Source organism: Scyliorhinus torazame, chromosome 5 (assembly GCF_047496885.1).
Source record: "Scyliorhinus torazame isolate Kashiwa2021f chromosome 5, sScyTor2.1, whole genome shotgun sequence".
Taxonomy (NCBI): domain Eukaryota; kingdom Metazoa; phylum Chordata; class Chondrichthyes; order Carcharhiniformes; family Scyliorhinidae; genus Scyliorhinus; species Scyliorhinus torazame.
Genome location: NC_092711.1, coordinates 117,438,510 through 117,458,890, shown reverse-complemented (window position 1 = coordinate 117,458,890; position 20,381 = coordinate 117,438,510). Strand labels below are relative to the sequence as shown.

Genomic DNA, 20,381 nt, shown 5'->3' with positions numbered 1-20,381 from the left:
ATAACGGGAACATCTGGACAACCGCTTCCACATTCATCACCCTGTTCTTCCTGAGCATTTCCTACAGCGCTGCAGTCACTCTGGTGAAGGTGAGAAGATTCAATCCACTCACACTTCAAACTGACAGAAGCCGTTTCAAAAATCTCTAAATGTTTGATTGATTAAAAACTCTAACATCAATGTCCCAGATCATAAACATCTGCTTCGTCATTTTCTCTCTCTTTTACAGATCAAATGATCGGTTGACGTTCGGACGCTGTAGATTTTCCTCAGCTGTTTATCATGGTCTGTGTGTGACACAAATACAATATCTCCTCTTGGTGACTCTCACAGTAAAATCCTCTCAGTTAATTATTCTACATCTGTAACTGAGACAATCATGGACAGTATTTCTGTTTTTCAGTTTGAAATGTACGAGATAATTTTGGCTGTAATGTAATTGTAGCTAATAATTTCTCTCAATGTTATGCCTAAATAAGTAACTTATCTGGTACCTTATTTACAACAGTTGCCTTCCCTTTATGTTGAGTTCCTGTTCTCTCTTTCTTGTGTCTGTTACAGTTGTACATACATTTGGCAGCTCAGAGGGCATGTGTTCTGTTCTCAGTGTGACCCTCAATCATTATGTTCCCTTTTGTTAATTCAAAATAAGCTTTTCTGTAATATTTTCTCTGAAATTGCAATAAATATTGAATGAAAAATGAAGAAAATAATACTTTGCTGAACTCCTTTCTCTAAGGTCCTTCGGCAGCGCTCCATTTCCCCGATTACACAGTTTTCTCCCCTTTCCCAGACAGATATTTCTCACCAGTCCTGTCTGGGATGTTTCTGAACTCATGGCCCCTCAGTGAAAGAGCCACTGCGCCACCAAGCGGCCCATCCGGGTTACGCCACCTTCACCTTTGCCTTATTTTGGTAAACTCCAAAGGCAGAATGCCAGTTAAAGAATTCCACAGATTCACTACCCTCTGAGAGAAGAAATGTCTCCTCATCTCTGTCCTAAATTTGAGACCCCTTCCCCTGAGATTATGCCCTTTGGTCCTAGACTTTCCCAGAAGAGGAAACAGGATGATTTTTCAGGCTGTGTAACTGGTTAAAGCTCTTCCCACAGTCAGTTCACTGGAACACCCTCACTGAGGTGTGTGTGTGTCTCGGGGCTTTTCCAGTCACACTGATGTTTGAAATCTCTTCCCACAGTCAGAACAGACAAGCACATTGACAGTTTGTGATATTTAGATGCTAATGAATTGAGTGACTGTCAGATCTCGATGTTATATTTGGTTCGAGTTGCCCAGCTGCCAATCCTCCCGTTCTAATGCCTGAAAAAGAAGTTTACAAAAATGATCACTGTAAGAATAGGATAGAAATTCACAACAGATCATTCTAATTTCTATTGAACCTTCTTTCCTCTCTTGCTTTCCCCAAGCCTGTGGTCCAGTCAAAATAAAAGACCAAAATCAGCGAGTCCCAAGAAAAGTGTCGGGAACCTTCCTAACTGAACCAGAATATTGTTCCCAGTGTCTCTGAAACACTCTGTCCGCTGAGGTGTCCACTGGTTGTGGAAGGTGTCAAGCATTCCGGTGGATATCGGATGCTCCCTCTGCAGGGCCACTGGGAATAGACAAGACCACAGAACAGAAGTCGGCAGCCAGAGTAACCACCCACCCGCCTCCATAATAATAATACTCTTTATTGTCATAAGTAGGCATACATTAACACTACAATGAAGTTACTGTGAAAATCCCCTGGTTGCCACATTCCGGCGTCTGTTCAGATATATAGAGGGAGAATTCAGAATGTCCAATGCACCTAACAGCACGTCTTTCGGGACTTGTGGGAGGAAACCAGGGCACCCGGAGGAAACCCACGGGGAGAACGTGCAGACTCTGCACAGACAGTGATCCAAGCTGGGAATCGAACCTGGGACCCGGTAGCTGTGAAGCAACAGTGCTAACCACTTTGCTGCCGTGCCGCCGATCCCACCCAGCTACAATGCACTGTTTTAATCAGACCCAAGAGTAGATTCAGGATGTCACACTCAGCACAAGGATACTAGATATTATAGATTGTAAGATCCACAAACTCTGCCAAGGTGGCTGCAACTTAACATGTTATTATGGACATTAAACTGTGGGTAATATTCGATACTGTGACCAATATTTAGTTAAACACGGATCTGAATAAGGAAAGTTTGCAGCCACCTGTGAAGTTTAAATGTCTTGTTGTGTCAGGATGAACCAGTATTTGAGGAATATGAAATCTCTGGAGTGTTGGTCTCCAAGTGTCAAATTGAACACTGGAGAATGAGCTCGAATTGGGGCAGAGATAAGCGTGAGTGAGCATCGTAAACTGCTATTGTATCGGGGTGTTCTGGGTCCCAGAGTTTTAACTCTGCAGTTAATTGTCAGGGATGCAGTATAATAAACCCTGAACAAAGCAAATGTGTGCGTGAGAAGCATCTGGAGCACCAGGAACCAGCTGAACCAGCGGAGCTGAATGTCTCCCAGTGCAGCCACAGTACTGAACTTATTCCAGTTTCCAAGCCCACCTGAGAACCAACCTCCTGGCTAATCATCTACAAGAAGCTTCAGAGACTCATAAGAATTATTTGTTTCTAAAAACGCTTCACTCCAACTAAAGGATCAGCTCAACAAGAAGACGACTGGCCTGCAGCGATATAAAGATTGCAGTCTGCATTCCATTTTCATCATTACAGCTTCAACTTGATCTGTACCTAATTTCTGTGTATGTGTCAGTGATTGTGAAAGAGAAGAGAGACTGAGATGTTCAAAGATGCAGGAAATAGTGTGATGATAAATAACCTTCTATCAGTTAAAAATCACCAGTAAGCTTGCTGCTGAAATGTATTTTAAATTTTTTAAAAATCAATCAGAGAGTAGGAAAATATCACACAAACATCCTGATAATGGACTAGAAAGTCCGCGAAATGTAATCAAACGTAACATAACCCCCTTCAGGTAGCTATATAGAGGCTGCAGCCTCTCACACTGAATGTATCCGTGATCCACGGGACCTCCAGACGACAAACATCAGGTTCAGCCTGGGAGTGGGTGAAACGTTTTAAAAATCTGGCCCCCTGATATGTATGATAAGCATTAGGACCCGGCTGGGAACAGAAACCTTCAGGTCCCGCCCACTCGCTGTTGCATCACCAAGACACCAGCGCATGCGCTCTGCTTCCCCAAGATGGCGGCTGCTAACCAGGGCCTGGTCCCGGGAGAGAGCTGACCGGCGGTGATGTGACCTGAGGATCACCACACCTCAGGCAAGGGGGCAGGTTGGGAAGGTGGTGCCTTCAGGAATAATTGGGAAGGTGATGTTTGGTCAGTTGCTGCAGTCTGTGTAGTGAAGGTGCTGTCACAGTGGTGTGAGGTGAGGAAGTACAGGATTATCACCCAGCAATGATCAATTAAGGGGAATGTAAATCCAGCTCAGGCTGCTTTCAGATTGGAAAGGGAGCTAAGGTGTGTCCTTGGAGCTGGTGAATGTTGTGGCTTTGGCAGTTTCTCTATAAAGTCCTTCTCATTCATTCCTTCTCTTTACAGCACGGAAAGAGGCTCTTTGGCCCATTCACAATAATCTTTATTATTGTCACAAGTAGGCTTAAATTATAATAATCTTTATTATTAGGGGCTAGTTTAGCACAGGGCTAAAGAGCTGGCTTTTAAAGCAGACTAAGCATGGTTCAATTCCCGTACCAGTCTCCCTGAACAGGCGCCGGAGCTTTTCACAGTAACTTCATTTGAAGCCTACTTGTGACAATAAACGATTTTCATTTCATTTCACAAGTAGGCTTACATGAATACTGCAATGAAGTGACTGAAAATTCCCTAGTCGCCACACTCCGGCGCCTGTTCAGGTTCCCAGAGGGAGAATTCAGAATGTCCAATTCACCTAACAAGCTCGTCTTTCGGTACTTGTGGGAGGAAACCGGGACACCCGGAGGAAACCCATGCAGACATGGGGAGAACATGCAGACTCCAAACAGACAGTGACCCAAGCCGTAATCGAATCCAGGTCCCTGGTGCGTGAAGGAGCAATGCTACTGTGCCGCCCATAAAATTATTAGATTACTAAGTCTGGATGAATTGTGGAATTCCCACCTGTATTAGAATCCCAATTTGATGCTGTGGGAGACAGGGAGGAGATTTCATGTGCTCTGACCCAAAGTTTTAATTCCGCTCTGGCCACGGGGACTCGAGAACAGCTAATGTGGTCCTACTATTTAAGAAAGATTGTAGAAGGGGCGGCATGCGGTGCAGTCGATAGCACTGGGACTGCGGTCCTGAGGATCCAGGTTCGAATCCTGGCCCTGGGTCACTGTTTGTGTGGAGTTTGCATATTCTCCCCATGTCTGCGTGGGTTTCACCCCCACAGCCCAACGATGTGCAGGTTAGGTGGATTGGCCATGCTAAATTGCCCCTTAATTGGAAAAAAAAACAATTGGGTACTCTAAATTAAAGAAAAAAAGAACGTTTGTGGAGATAAGCCAGGTAACTGCAGACTAGTGAGTCCCATGTCAGTGGCAGGGAAACTATTGGAGAAAATTCTGATGCACTCTTATCTCCACTTGGCGAGGTTTGATCAGGAACAGTCAGCATGACTCTGTCAGAGGGAGGTCATGCTGAACAAATTTGATTGCATTTTTTGAGCATGTGACCAGGTGTGTAGATGGGGTTTGTGCAGTTGATGTAGTATACATGGATTTCAATAAAGCATTTGACAAGATCCCACGTGGGAGACTTGCGAGTGACTCAAAGATTGGCCGGGTGGTTAACAGTGAGGTTGAGTGTCCTGGGTATCAGGAAGATATAGACGGAATGGTCAAATGGAATTGAAACCTAAAAAGTGAGGTGACACACTTTGGAAGGGGTAATGTGACCAGGAAGTATTCAATGAGCAGCACGACACTGGGAAGTTCTGAGCAACAGAGGGACCTTGGCGAGTTTGTCCAGAGATCTCTGAACGTGGAAGGGCAGGTTAATAGGGTGGTGAAAAAGACATATGGGACATTACTATTCGCATTTCTGCTCGCCACATTATAGGAAGGATGTGATTGGAGACAATGCAGAGGAGGTTGCATGGGATGGAACATTTTAGTTCTGAAGAGAGGTTGGCTGGAACAAACAAAGAGCACAGAAACGTTCAGCACAGGAACAGGCCCTTCGGCCTTCCCAAGCCTGAACCTTCGGCCTTCCCAAGCCTGCACCGACCATGCTGCCCGTCTGACCTAAAGCCGTCTACTCCTCCGGGGTCTATATTCCTCTATTCCCAACCTATTTATGTATTTGTCAAGACATCCCTTAAATGTCACTATCGTACCTGCTTTCACCAGCACCTCTGGCAGTGAGTTCCAGGCACCCACTACCCTCTCTGTAAAAAAAATTTCCCTCGTACATCTCCCCTAAACTTTGCCCCATCACACCTTAAACCTGTGTCCCCCAATAATTGACTCTTACACCCTGGAAAAAAATTTCTGACCATCTTCACTGTCCATGCCCCTCGTAATTTTGTAGACTTCTATCAGGTCGCCCCTCAACCTCTGTCGTTCCAGTGAGAACAAACCAAGTGTCTCCAACCTATCCTTATAGCTAATGCCCTCCATACCAGGCAGCATCCTGTAAATCTTTTCTGTATCCTCTCCAAAGTGTCCGCATCTTTCTGGTAGTGTGGCGACCAGAATTGAACACTATATTCCAAGTGTGGCCTAACTAAGGTTCTATACAGCTGCAACATGACTTGCCAATTTTTAAACTCAATTCCCTGGCCAATGAAGGCAAGCATGCCGTTTGTGTTCTTGACTACCTTCTCCACCTACGATGCCCTTTCAGTGGCCTGTGGACCTGTACACCTAGATCCCTCTGCCTGTCAATACTCTTAAGGGTTCTGCCATTTACTGTATATTTCCCACCTGTATTAGACCTTCCAAAATATATTACCTCTCATTTGTCTGGAATAAACTCCATCTGCCATTTCGCCACCCAAGTCTCCAACCGATCTGTATCCTGCAGAATCCTCTGACAGTCCACATCACTATCCGCAATTCCACCAACTTTGTGTCGTCTGCAAACTTACTAATCAAAGCAATTACATTTTCCTCCAAATCATTTATATATAACTGCAAACTACACATGTCGCAGCACTGCTCCCTACGGAACACCACTAGTCATAGCCATCCATTCAGAAAAGCACCCTTCTGCTGCTACCCTCAGTCTTCTATGACCAAGCCAGTTCTGTATCTATCTTATCAGCTCACCTCTGATCCTGTGTGACTTCACCTTCTGTACCAGTCTGCCAAGGGGCTTACTACCTTCATCAATCATCTCCGTCACTTCTTCGAAAAACTTGATCAAGCTAGTGAGACACAGTCTCTCCTTCACAAACCATGCTGCCTCTCGCTGGTACGTCCATGTGCTTCGAAATGGGAGCAAATCCTGTCTCGAATAATTTCCAATAATTTCCCTACCACTGACGTAAAGTTCACCAGATTGTAATTTCCTGGATTATCCTGGATTTTCCTTTTAATTTTCTGGGTTATGCTATAGGCTTGGGTTGTTTTCATTGGAGCCGAGAAGGGTGGGGGTGGGGGGGGAGGGCGACCTGATCAAGGTGTACAAGATTATTGGGGTGTACAAGATTATTAGGGGCTTGGACAGGGTGGATCGGGAACAGCTGTTCCCCTCAGTTGAAGGTCAGTCACAAGGGGACACAAGCTCATGGTGAGGGGCAGGAGGTTTAGGGGGGTTTTGAGTAAAAACCTTTTTACCCAGAGGATGGTAACGGTTTGGAACGCACTGCCTGGGAGGGTGGTAGAAGCGGGTTAAAAAGTACCTGGATGAACACTTGACACGTCATAACATGCAAGGCTATGGGCCAAGTGCTGGCAAATGGAATCAGGTCGGTCAGGTGTTTTGCCAGTGTCGGTGCAGACTCAATGGGCGGAAGGGCCTCTTCACTGTTGCTGATGATACAAAGTTAGATGGCATTACGGACAGCCTAGATGATGGCATCACATTGCAAGGAGATATTGACAGACTAGCTGAATGGACAAAATTGTGGCAACTGGAATTCCATGTAATCAACTCGATTACAACTGCAATTGACTCGATGGGCCGAATGGCCTCCTTCTGCACTGTAAATTCTATGATAATCTATGAAGTGTGAAGTTATACGTTTTGAACCAAAAAAGAATAGAGCAGAATACTTTCTAAATGGAAAGAGGTTAAGTTCAGTGGGTGGCAAAGAGTCTGGGGGTTGAGATGCACAGATCCCTAAACTGCCAGGAAGAAGTGCAGAAAATAATCAAAAAGGCGAATGGAATGCTGGCATTTACATAGAATCAGAGAATATACAGTGCAGAAGGAGGCCATTCCGACCATCGAGTCTGCACCGGCCCTTGGAAACAGCACTCTGCCTAAGCCCAAATTCCACCCTTTCCCCGTAACCCCACCTAACCTTTTGGATACTAAGGGGCAATTTAGCATGGTCAATCCACCTAACCTGCCCATCTTTGGACAGTGGGAGGAAACCAGAGCACCTAGAGGAAACCCATGCAGACACGGGAAGAAAGTAAAATCTCGACACAGACAGTCACCCGAGGTCGGAATTGAACCTGGGACCCTGGAGCTGTGAGGCAGCAGTGCTAACCACTGTGCAATCTGGAGGATTGGAGTATAAAGACTCAGAGGTTATGCTGCAGCTATACAAGACCCCACTTGGAGAAGTGAGAGCAGGTCTGGGCACCACACCTTAGGAAGGATATTTTGGCCTTGGAGGGAATGTAACACAGGTTTACTAAGACGATACCCCACAATACCTGGACTACAGGGGTTGAGTTATGAGGAGAAATTACACAAATTAGGCCTGTTTTAGCTAGAATTTAGAAAGTTCAGGTGTGATCTAATTGAAGTATTTGAGAGATGAACAGGGAAAGACAGGGGCGATGAAGATAAACTGTTTCCACTGGTTGGAGGTTCTAAAACTGGGGATCATTGTCTAAAAATCAGGGCTGGACCATTCAGTAGAGATGTTAGGAAGAACTTCTTCACACACAGGGTGGGAGAGGTTTGGAACTCTCTCCCACAAACAGCAGGTGAAGCTGGATCTGTTGTTAATTTTATATCTGAAATAGATAGACTTTTGTTGAGCAAAGATATTCAGGGATATGGAGTTAGGTCACAGATCAGCCTGATCTCACTAAATGGCAGGACAGGCTCGAGGGGCTGAATGGCCTACTCCTGTCCCGATATGTATTTCTGTGATTCTGAAATTCAGACAACACCATGACAGGGAAAGAGTCCGGATTAGAACCTGAGTTAGTCCGAGCTACAAACCATCCCTCCAGATCCTGGCCCTTCATGGATTTAATGAAGGCCAAGGCAATAGTTGGATTATTGAAAGACTTGACGGAGTTGTTGGATACCATTTTTCAGGTTGCAGGATAAAGCCTGACGTAATTCACTCCCCACATGCTTGACCTGCCTTTGAACTTCATCGAAGCCTCGACGCTTCGTCTGTGTTGCTGCCGAAAAGTCCTGGAATAAGTAAATCCTCACTCCTTCCTGGGGCCAGGTGCCACCTCACCGTACCTGTCTCCAGGACCTTCTGCTGATCTTTCAAATTGTGGAAGTGAATGATTACAGGCCTGGGATGAAAACTATCCCTCAGCCTCAGAGACAGGATACGATGAACCCTTTCTAATTTGAAACGCCCAGGCTTCACATCCAGCTGAGAAAACGTGGCAGTCGGTCCTTAAAGAACCTAACGGGAGCCTTACCCTCCACACTAAATGAACAGAAAATAACATAATTTATAGGCAGCACAGTAGCACAATGGTTAGCACAGTAGCTTCACAGCTCCAGGGTCCCAGGTTCGATTCCCGGCTTGGGTCACTGACTGTGCAGAGTCTGCACGTTCTCCCCGTGTCAACGTGGGTTTCCTCCGGGTGCTCCGGTTTCCTCCCACAGTCCAAAGATATGCAGGTTCGGTGGATTGACCACGATAAATTGCCCTCAGTGTCCAAATAAAATGTTAGGTGGGGTTACTGGGTTACGGGGATGGGGTGGAGGTATGGGCTTGGCTGGGGTGCTGTTTCCAAGGTGCAGACTCGATGGGCCGAGTGGCCTCCTACACTGTAAATTCGATAATGACCATCTGACAGGCAATGACTCGGATGTTCGTTCTCCGACCCTCGGTTCTCCAAGTCCTCCAGGATCTCCGACAGCCACTCGGCTGGTTTTCAAAGGATTGAATTCTTGCCTCCGTCGAGGAGGCACCTTGCAGAACATTCAGGATTCTTTCCTCTGGTCCTCATGAGCTCACAGATATTGAGTCAGCACACTCAGCCTCTGGTCAATAACACGGATAATGTCAGCAGTTATAATTTTCGCCGCTTCTGAGAGAGCCCCAGAGAGGGTGAGACCTCCTGAGGGTCAGGCCGCCATGTTGAAAAGGCTACTCCATTCCCGCTGAATCCACCTGCGCTGTTTTATCGACATTTCTTCACTTTTATTGGCATAATCCTACCAAACCGAACTCTGAGTCTTCCAAAGACATCATAACAAATATGAATTCAAGGATTAGGTGGATGAGTGGCGGGCAATCAGGATAAGTGACAGATTATAGGTTAGTGGCACCAGAACCTGCGGAAAAGCAGCTCCCGCAGCACATGCCCGACACCCGGCACAGACAGATTTCTGATTGATGAGGATGTTGAGTGTTATCGGGAACTGGCAGATAGATGGAGTGAAAGTTGAAATGAGAAGGGATTTCTTTATTCGATGATGTGGTGAAGGTTTGGAATTCTCTACCCCCGAGGATTCCGGAGCTTCAGTCATTAAGTATTTTCAAGTCACAGATTGATAGGTTTCTAGATATTGAAGATGTCGAGGGATATGGGGATAGTGTGGGAAAACGGTGCTGAGGTAGATCGGCCAATGATCCCATTGAATGTTTCAGGCTCAATGGGCCGAATGGCCGACTGCAGCTCATATTTTTTATGAACTCCTGGACAGGAAGCTGTGAGCTTGGATCTGTCAATCAGCCTGAATCAGCACCTTCAGGAGAATAGGGAGGGTGAATGTTAGATACAGCAGAGTGAGAATGGAGGGAGTGTGTGGGATGGAGATTTACAGCTTTCGGGGAATAAGAGAGAGGAAAATATGTTCCATTTAATTAGAATTATTCTTCTGAGTTTCTATCCTGTACTGACAGTGATGAATTTTGTAATTTTTTTTTTACAGGATATTCAACTAGGAGGAATTACAGACAGAAATCTAAACAGTCAAGTCTCGATCTGACTGAGTCACTCGATTCCTTAGGCCTTTGAATCGAGAAGGAGAAACATTTACCCAAACTGTCAGCTTCTTAAGATTTGAAACATCAGTATGACTGGAAAAGCACCGAGATCCACACAACACACACTCGAGTGAGAGTGTTCCAGTGAACTGACTGTGGAAAGAGCATTAACCAGTTACACAGCCTGAAAAAAATCGCACAATTCACAGTGAGGAGCAACAGTGCACATGTTCTATGTGGAGACAAGGCTTCCACTAATGTCCAATCTGGAGAGACACGAGGGGACCCAAAACATGGAGAAACCGTGGAAATGTGGGGACTGTGGGAAGGGATTCAGATTCCCATCTCAGCTGGAGACTCATCGACGCAGTCACAATGGGGAGAGACCGTTCACCTGCTCTCAGTGTGGTAAGGGATTCACACAGTTCTCCAGCCTGTAGACACACCAGCGAGTTCACACTGGGGAGAGGCCATTCCCCTGCTCTCAGTGTGGGAAGGGATTCAATGATTCATCCAACCTGCAGAGACATCAGCGAGTTCACACTGGGGCGAGGCCATTCACCTGCCCTCAGTGTCGAAAAAGATTCAGTGATTCATCCACCCTGCAAATACATCAGCGAGTTCACACTGGGGAGAGGCCATTCACATGCTCTCAATGTGGGAAAGGATTTACTCAATTATCTCACCTGCGAAGACACCAGCGAGTTCACACTGGGGAGAGGCCATTCACCTGCCCTCAGTGTGGGAAAGGATTTACTCGAGCATTCAACCTGCAGGCACATCAGCGAGTTCACACTGGGGAGACTCCGTCCACCTCTCACTGTGAGACGGGATTGCATGTTTCACCACACCTGCTGTGACACCAACAGTTTCACAATCTATTCCAGAGGTTGGATTCTGCTGTTATTGTTTCTGCTCTACACCCAGGACTGCATTTTGTTCATTCTGACAGGTGGTCAGTGGGGATGGTCGGAGGGTTTCTTTCTGCTGGACTGGCCGGTCTCACCACTTTGCCTCCAGTGGGCTGATGCTCTCTGAGCCTTGTTGCTAATACCTGGCTTCAAATTGCACAAGGATCATAGAGTGAATGGATGTTTGGAAGTTGAAGATATTTTGTTTCCATTTCTGTTCGGAACCCCCCCAAAGCCATGTTGCCATGAAGATGGGCCTGGGTGGTTACAGGGTTCTTTTGTTTAACTTATCTGGGTGTTCCTCACAGAAGAAAACTATCAGGGTATGAGGGGCATGTTGTCTGAGTGGACTGGGAAACTGATTGTTACAGGGAATACCTAATATTTCAGGAATGATTACATATTTATCAGGGGTCAGTTAGCTCAGTTGGCTGGACGACTGGTTCGTGATGCAGAGCAAAACCAACAGTGCGGATTCAACTCAGCCCATGGCAGTTCCCCAACTGGGGCACAGGTTCCGTTATTCTCAGCTAAATTCAGCCCTCAGCTCCATCACCTGGCTGTCAGTGACACGAGCAATAGAGACAGAAAGATGCCCGAGGCTCAAATAGGAAGTCAAAACTTGAGGATTTAGAACCCCCATAAATGTCAGCAACTTTCTTAGAAAAAAAAATCAAATTCCCAGTCAACAGATTAAAGGATCACACGACGGGACTTCAAGTTTTATGACTTTTAACGCAACAAACAAACAAACTAGATGCTACTTCAACTCGGAAAATTACACAGTAAAGTACAAAATAGAACTTTGTCCTGTTACACAATCTAAAATCACACGCCAAGATTATAGTTACTCTCTCATGGAAGTTGAAACTGAATTGTCTCAGAACCTGTCCAAAATGATGACTCCTTCCAGAGGATTTATTTCAGTTCTTCGACTAAGACACCGAGGAAAAAAAGGGCGAATAGAATAGAATGTGAATTGGCAAAATACATAAAAATGGACTGTAAAAGCTTCTGTGGCTACGTAAAAAGGAAACATTTGGCTTGGACAAAAGTTTTGTCCGTTCCAGATAGAGTCAGGAGAATTTAGAATGAGGAATAGAGATCTCCACAGCCACCTCGTTCAACACTCTGGGATGTAAATCATCAGCTTTTGGGGATTTATTCACTTTCAGCCCCATTAATTTCTCCATTAATAGAGACAGGAAGGTGCTGGAAGACTGACTGGGAACTGCACCTCCAACCAATCAGGGTTCAGGGGCGAGGGTGACCAGGTGATGCAACCCCCAGGGTTCAGTGCCTCCGTCTCCAAAGCGGGGAGTCACGGGAACAGGGTACAGAGAAGCCGAAGGGAAACCATTTGGGACCCAGAACATTGTGAACATCCTGTTACTCTGGTTGTCTTTGATCCTCAAGTAATTTTTTGTTAGATTTTTTAACCATGTTCTGTTTCGTTAATAAACTTTTAACAGGAAAATATTTGAATTTGTTGGACTTTTCCTGATTAAATGTGTTCACTTTCGGGAAAATGGGTGAAAGGGGTTGACAGGCTCTTTAACAGAAAGTGAGTCCCTCTCAGGTAATTGGCAAAGGAGCCAGAGGGGTAGAGGAGATTTGAATTTTCTTTTGACACAGTGTTTGAAAATTGGGTTCAGGGAATCAATCGTGATTGACTAATTTATCAAGGTTCTCTGAGAAGTAACAAGGGATGTTCTTTGAAGAGATAACAAATAGGTTAGACCAAGGAGAGCCAATGGATGTTATCTATCTTGACTTCCAAAAGGCCTTTGATAAGGTGCCTCACGGGAGACTGCTGAGTAAAATAAGGGCCCATGGTATTCGAGGCAAGGTACTAACATGGATTGGCGATTGGCTGTCAGGCAGAAGGCAGAGAGTTGGGATAAAAGGTTCTTTTTCGGAATGGCAACCGGTGACGAGTGGTGTCCCGCAGGGTTCAGCGTTGGGGCCACAGCTGTTCTCTTTATATATTAACGATCTAGATGACGGGACTGGGGGCATTCTGGCTAAGTTTGCCGATGATACAAAGATAGGTGGAGGGGCAGGTAGTATGGAGGAGGTGGGGGAGGCTGCAGAAAGATTTAGACAGTTTAGGAGAGTGGTCCAAGAAATGGCTGATGAAATTCAACGTGGGCAAGTGCGAGGTCTTGCACTTTGGAAAAAAGAATAGAGGCATGGACTATTTTCTAAACGGTGACAAAATTCATAATGCTGAAGTGCAAAGGGACTTGGGAGTCCTAGTCCAGGATTCTCTAAAGGTAAACTTGCAGGTTGAGTCCGTAATTAAGAAAGCAAATGCAATGTTGTCATTCATCTCAAGAGGCTTGGAATATAAAAGCAGGGATGTACTTCTGAAGCTTTATAAAGCATTAGTTAGGCCCCATTTAGAATACTGTGAGCAATTTTGGGCCCCACACCTCAGGAAGGACATACTGGCACTGGAGCGGGTCCAGCGGAGATTCACACGGATGATCCCAGGAATGGTAGGCCTAACATACGATGAACGTCTGAGGATCCTGGGATTATATTCATTGGAGTTTAGGAGGTTGAGGGGAGATCTAATAGAAACTTACAAGATAATGAATGGCTTAGATAGGGTGGATGTAGGGAAGTTGTTTCCATTAGCAGGGAAGACTAGGACCCGGGCGGGGGCACAGCCTTAGAATAAAAGGGAGTCACGTTAGAACAGGGATGAGAAATTTCTTCAGCCAGAGAGTGGTGGGTCTGTGGAATTCATTGCCACAGAGGGTGGTGGAGGCCGGGACGTTGAGTGTCTTTAAGACAGAAGTTGATAAATTCTTGATTTCTCGAGGAATTAAGGGCTATGGAGAGAGAGCGGGTAAATGGAGTTGAAATCAGCCATGATTGAATGGCGGAGTGGACTCGATGGGCCGAATGGCCTTACTTCCGCTCCTATGTCTTATGGATGTCAATAAAGGGGAACCTGTAGATGTGCTTTATCTGAATTTCCAGAAGGTATTTCCCAAGGTGCCACATCAAAGGTTATTGCACAAAATAAGAGTTCAAGGTTTGGGGACAACATATCAGCATGGATAGAGGATTGGTTAGCTAACAGGAAGCAGCAAGTAGGTAGAAATGGGTAATTTCGGGGTTGGTAAGATGTGACAAGTGGAATGTCACCAGGATCAGTGCTGGGCTCTCAACCATTTACAATCTGTATGAATGTGTTGGATGATGGGATTGAATGCCTGGCGGCTAAATTTTCTGATGCCTCAAAGACCGGGAGGAAAGTAATTTGTGAAGTGGATTTAAGAACATAAGAACTAGGAGCAGGAGTAGGCCATCTGGCCCCTCGAGCCTGCTCCACCACACAATGAGATCATGGCTGATCTTTTGTGGACTCAGCTCCACTTTCCGGCCCAAACACCATAACCCTTAATCCCTTTATTCTTCAAAAAACTATCTATCTTTATCTTAAAAACATTTAATGAAGGAGCCTCTACTGCTTCACTGGGCAAGGAATTCCATAGATTCACAACCCTTTGGGTGAAGAAGTTCCTCCTAAACTCAGTCCTAAATCTACTTCCCCTTATTTTGAGGCTACGCCCCCTGGTTCTGCTTTCACCCGCCAGTGGAAACAACCTGCCTGCATCTATCCTATCTATTCCCTTCATAATCTTATATGTTTCTATAAGATCCCCCCTCATCCTTCTAAATTCCAACGAGTACAGTCCCAGTCTACTCAACCTCTCCTCGTAATCCAACCCCTTCAGCTCTGGGATTAACCTAGTGAATCTCCTCTGCACACCCTCCAGTGCCAGTACGTCCTTTCTCAAGTAAGGAGACCAAAACTGAACACAATACTCCAGGTGTGGCCTCACTAACACCTTAGACAATTGCAGCATAACCTCCCTAGTCTTAAACTCCATCCCTCTAGCAATGAAGGACAAAATTCCATTTGCCTTCTTAATCACCTGTTGCACCTGAAAACCAACTTTCTGCGATTCATGCACTAGCACACCCAGGTCTCTCTGCACAGCAGCATGTTTTAATATTTTATCATTTAAATAATAATCCCTTTTGCTGTTATTCCTACCAAAATGGATAACCTCACATTTGTCAACATTGTATTCCATCTGCCACACCCTAGCCCATTCACTTAGCCTATCCAAATCCCTCTGCAGACTTCCAGTATCCTCTGCACTTTTTGCTTTACCACTTATCTTAGTGTCGTCTGCAAACTTGGACACATTGCCCTTGGTCCCCAACTCCAAATCATCTATGTAAATTGTGAACAGTTGTGGGCCCAACACTGATCCCTGAGGGACACCACTAGCTACTGATTGCCAACCAGAGAAACACCCATTAATCCCCACTCTTTGCTTTCTATTAATTAACCAATCCTCTATCCATGCTACTACTTTACCCTTAATGCCATGCATCTTTATCTTATGCAACAACCTTTTGTGTGGCACCTTGTCAAAGGCTTTCTGGAAATCCAGATATACCACATCCATTGGCTCCCCGTTATCTACCGCACTGTTAATGTCCTCAAAAAATTCCACTAAATTAGTTAGGCACGACCTGCCCTTTATGAACCCATGCTGCATCTGTCCAATGGAACAATTTCCATCCAGATGCCTCGCTATTTCTTCCTTGATGATAGATTCCAGCATCTTCCCTACTACCGAAGTTAAGCTCACTGGCCTATAATTACCCACTTTCTGCCTACCTCCTTTTTTAAACAGTGGTGTCACGTTTGCTAATTTCCAATCCGCTGGGACCACCCCAGAGTCTAGTGAATTTTGGTAAATTATCACTAGTGCATTTGCAATTTCCCTAGCCATCTCTTTTAGCACTCTGGGATGCATTCCATCAAGGCTAGGAGACTTGTCTACCTTTAGCCCCATTAGCTTGCCCATCACTACCTCCTTGGTGAAATCAATCCTCTCAAGGTCCTCACCTGTCATAACCTCATTTCCATCAGTCACTGGCATGTTATTTGTGTCTTCCACTGTGAAGACCGACCCAAAAAACCTGTTCAGTTCCTCAGCCATTTCCTCATCTCCCATTATTAAATCTCCCTTCTCATCCTCTAAAGGACCAATATTTACCTTAGCCACTCTTTTTTGTTTTATGTATTTGTAGAAACTTTTACTATCTGTTTTTATATTCTGAGCAAGTTTACTCTCATAATCTATCTTACTCTTCTTTATAGCTTTTTTAGTAGCTTTCTGTTGCCCCCTAAAGATTTCCCAGTCCTCTAGTCTCCCACTGGTCTTTGCTACTTTGTATGCTTTTTCCTTCAATTTGATACTCTCCCTTATTTCCTTAGATATCCACGGTCGATTTTCCCTCTTTTTACCGTCCTTCCTTTTTGTTGGTATAAACCTTTGCTCGGCACTGTGAAAAATCACTTGGAAGGTTCTCCACTGTTCCTCAACTGTTTCACCATAAAGTCTTTGCTCCCAGTCTACCTTAGCTAGTTCTTCTCTCATCCCATTGTAATCTCCTTTGTTTAAGCACAAAACACTAGTGCTTGATTTTACCTTCTCACCCTCCATCTGTATTTTAAATTCCACCATATTGTGATCGCTCCTTCCGAGAGGATCCCTAACTATGAGATCCTGAATCAATCCTGTCTCATTACACAGGACCAGATCTAGGACCGCTTGTTCCCTCGTAGGTTCCATTTCATACTGTTCGAGGAAACTATCGCGGATACATTCTATAAACTCCTCCTCAAGGCTGCCTTGACCGACCTGGTTAAACCAATCAAGATGTAGATTAAAATCCCCCATGATAACTGCTGTACCATTTCTACATGAAACTGTTATTTCTTTGTTTATTGCCTGCCCCACCATAATGTTTCTATTTGGTGGCCTATAGATTACTCCTATCAGTGACTTTTTCGCCTTACTATTCCTGATTTCCACCCAAATGGATTCAACCTTATCCTCCATAGCACCGATGTCATCCCTTACTGTTGCCCGGATGTCATCCTTAAATAACAGAGCTACACCACCTCCCTTACCATCCACTCTGTCCTTCCAAAAAGTTTGATACCCTCGGATATTTAACTCCCAGTCGTGACCATCTTTTAACCATGTTTCAGTAATGGCCACTAAATCATAGTCATTCACGATGATTTGCGCCATCAACTCATTTACCTTATTCCGAATACTACGATTAAGGACTCTGCCAAGGACTACAAACAGGTTAAATGAGTAGGGTAAAAACTGATAGATGGAGCATAACTTGGGAAAATGTCCACTTTGTCAGGAAGTATTAAATAAAACAATATTATTTAAATGGAGAGAGATTGCAGAACTCTTGAGATACAGAGGGATTGGGGTGCCCGATCCCAAGTTAGTCTGCAGGTACAGCAAGTGATTAGGAAGGTCAATGGAATATTATTGTTTATTGCAAAGGAAATCTAATATAAATGGAGGGATGTTTTGCTGCAGTTGTAGAGAGTCAGAGAGGTTTACAGCATGAAAACAGGCCCTTCGGCCCAACTTGTCCATGCCGCCCAGTTTTTACCACCGAGCTAGTCCCAATTGCCCGCATTTGGCCCATAACCCTCTATACCCAGCTTTCTCATATAACTGTCTGATACTCGCACCCCTCTGTTTGAAAAGAAATGCCCCTCTATTCCCTTTTGTATCTCTTACTTAAACCTATGCCCTCTAGTTTTAGACTCCCCTACATTTGGGAAAATATGTTGACTACCTTATCTGTGCCCCTCATTATTTTACAGACCTCTATAAGATCACCCCTAAGCCTCCTACGCTCCAGGGCATCAAGTCCTAGTCTGTACAGCCTCTCATAACTCAAACCATCAAGTACTGGACGCATCCGAGTAAATCCTTTCTGCACTCTTTCGAGTTTAATAATATCCTTTCTATAATAGGACCAGAACTGTACACAGTGCTCCAAATGCGGCCATACCAATGTCTTGTACAAGTTTAGCAAGACGTCCCAACTCCTGTATTTCATAGAATTTACAGTGCAGAAGGAGGCCATTCGGCCCATCGAGTCTGCACCGGCTCTTGGAAAGAGCATCCGACCCAAGGTCAACAGCTCCACCCTATCCTCATAACCCAGTAACCCCACCCAACACTAAGGGCAATTTTGGACACTAAAGGCAATTTATCATGGCCAATCCACCTAACCTGCACATCTTTGGACTGTGGGAGGAAACCGGAGCACCCGGAGGAAACCCACGCACACACTGGGAGGATGTGCAGACTCCGCACAGACAGTGACCCAAGCCGGAATCGAACCTGGGACCCAGGAGCTGTGAAGCAATTGTGCTATCCACAATGCTACCGTGCTGCCCATTCAATGTTCTGACTAATGAAACCAAGTATGCCGAATGCCTTCCTCACCACCCTGTCCACCTGTGACTCCACTTTCAAGGAGCTGTGAACCTGTCCTCCTCGATCGCTTTGTTCTATAACTCTCCCCAACTCCCTACCATTAACTGAGTAGGTCCTGCCCCAATTCGATCTACCAAAATGTATCACCTCACATTTATCTAAATTAAACTCCCATCTGCCATTCATCGGTCCACTGGCCCAATTGTCAAGTTCCGCTGCAATCCTAAATGACCTTCTTCACTGGTTATTATGCCTGGAGAGACACAAGGACACTGGCACCATGGAGAAAGTATGGAAATGTGAAGACTGCGGTAAACGGTTCAAATGTTCATCTCAGCTGGAAAATCAACGCAGTCACACTGGGGAGAAGCCAATCATCTGTTCTGTGTGTGGGAAGGGATTCAGTAGGTCAGCCAGCCTCATGTCACACCAGCAAATTCACACTGAGGAAAGCCCATTCAGCTACACTCACTGTGTAAAGACGTTCAGGCAGTCATCTAACCTCAATGTACACCAGCATGTTCATACTGGGGAAAGACCGTTCACTTGTTTCGTGTGTGGGAAGGGATTCATTCATTCATCCAGCCTTCTGATACACAAACAAATACACACCGAGGAGAATCCACTTATTTGTAGTCAGTGTGGGAAGAATTTCAGGCAGTCCTCCACTCTCATTGCACACCAACATATTCTGGGGAAATGACCGTTCATCTGCTCTGTATGTGGGTAGAGATACTCTCAGTCCAGCGGCCTGCTGTTTGTTTCATACACGTACTCACACAGGGGAGAAGCCGTTCATCTGCTCTGTGTGTGGAAAGGGATTCACTCAGTCATTTAACCTCTTGACACATCAACAGCTTCATGAGTGACTGAAGAGACTGGATTCTGCTGTTATTGCTGCTGTTAATCACATACAAGATCGATAGTCTTACAATATTTGGTTTATTTCTGCTGATGTCAACAACCCCTATAACTGGCTGCCGTTTAATATTCTGGATTTGTCACTGATTTTTGGGGCTGCAGTGTCTCTTTTTAAAAACATCTTTCCTCTTTATTCAAGATCTCTCCCAGGAACACGCTTGCTATATATAGCGTTATGAACTTTTACTTTAATCCGAAATAGTTTTTGGTGCAAAATCTATAATTCAGTTTCTGAAACATTCTACTGATTTCCAATTGGAAAATGCTGATTAATCCTTGCTGACAATTCTTTCTGACTTACACATTCTTCACTGTGATACCACCATTATGAAATTAAATTATCAACATGAAATAAAGCCATAAAATATTTCACAGGCTCATGAATAGAAACTTAATCAATCAACATTCTTATTGATGAAGTTTGGAAGTTGCTGAGTTGAATCATTTCTAACACAGCAGCAGCATTTGGTAAAGGTGGAACCCACAACAAAGACTGTTTTGAGACCCACTCAGCAGAGATGACATCTGTTAAAACAAAAAGCAAAGCCTACCCGATGCCCAACATAAACTCAAGAGCTGGAACAGTGCATCACTTGGGACTTGAACGTTGCCAACACCATTGTGTAAAAGATGGAGATGCTGTGCAAATAAACACTGGAGCAGCCGACGTCAAGGAATCTGAAACAAAAGATGGTTTCAGATTTCTTTTGGTTTCAGATTCCCGCATTCGCAGTAATTTACTTTTATCAAGGAATCTGAAATGCCTTTGATTATGGATTATTATTTTTTTAAATTTAGAGTACCCAATTAATTTTTTCCAATTAAGGGGCAATTTAGCCTATCCAATCCACCTACCCTGCACATTTTTGGG

The 20,381-nt window shown here is 44.8% G+C and overlaps 1 long non-coding RNA gene across 1 annotated transcript; it reads left to right on the top strand.

Annotated features, from left to right (window-relative positions):
- Positions 1–3,223: 3,223 nt before the first annotated feature.
- On the top strand, positions 3,224–12,707 carry LOC140421723 (uncharacterized). The gene is made up of 2 exons (XR_011947038.1): positions 3,224–3,393; positions 10,263–12,707. It is a non-coding gene; the product is annotated as an uncharacterized lncRNA (long non-coding RNA).
- The last annotated feature ends 7,674 nt before the right edge of the window (positions 12,708–20,381 follow it).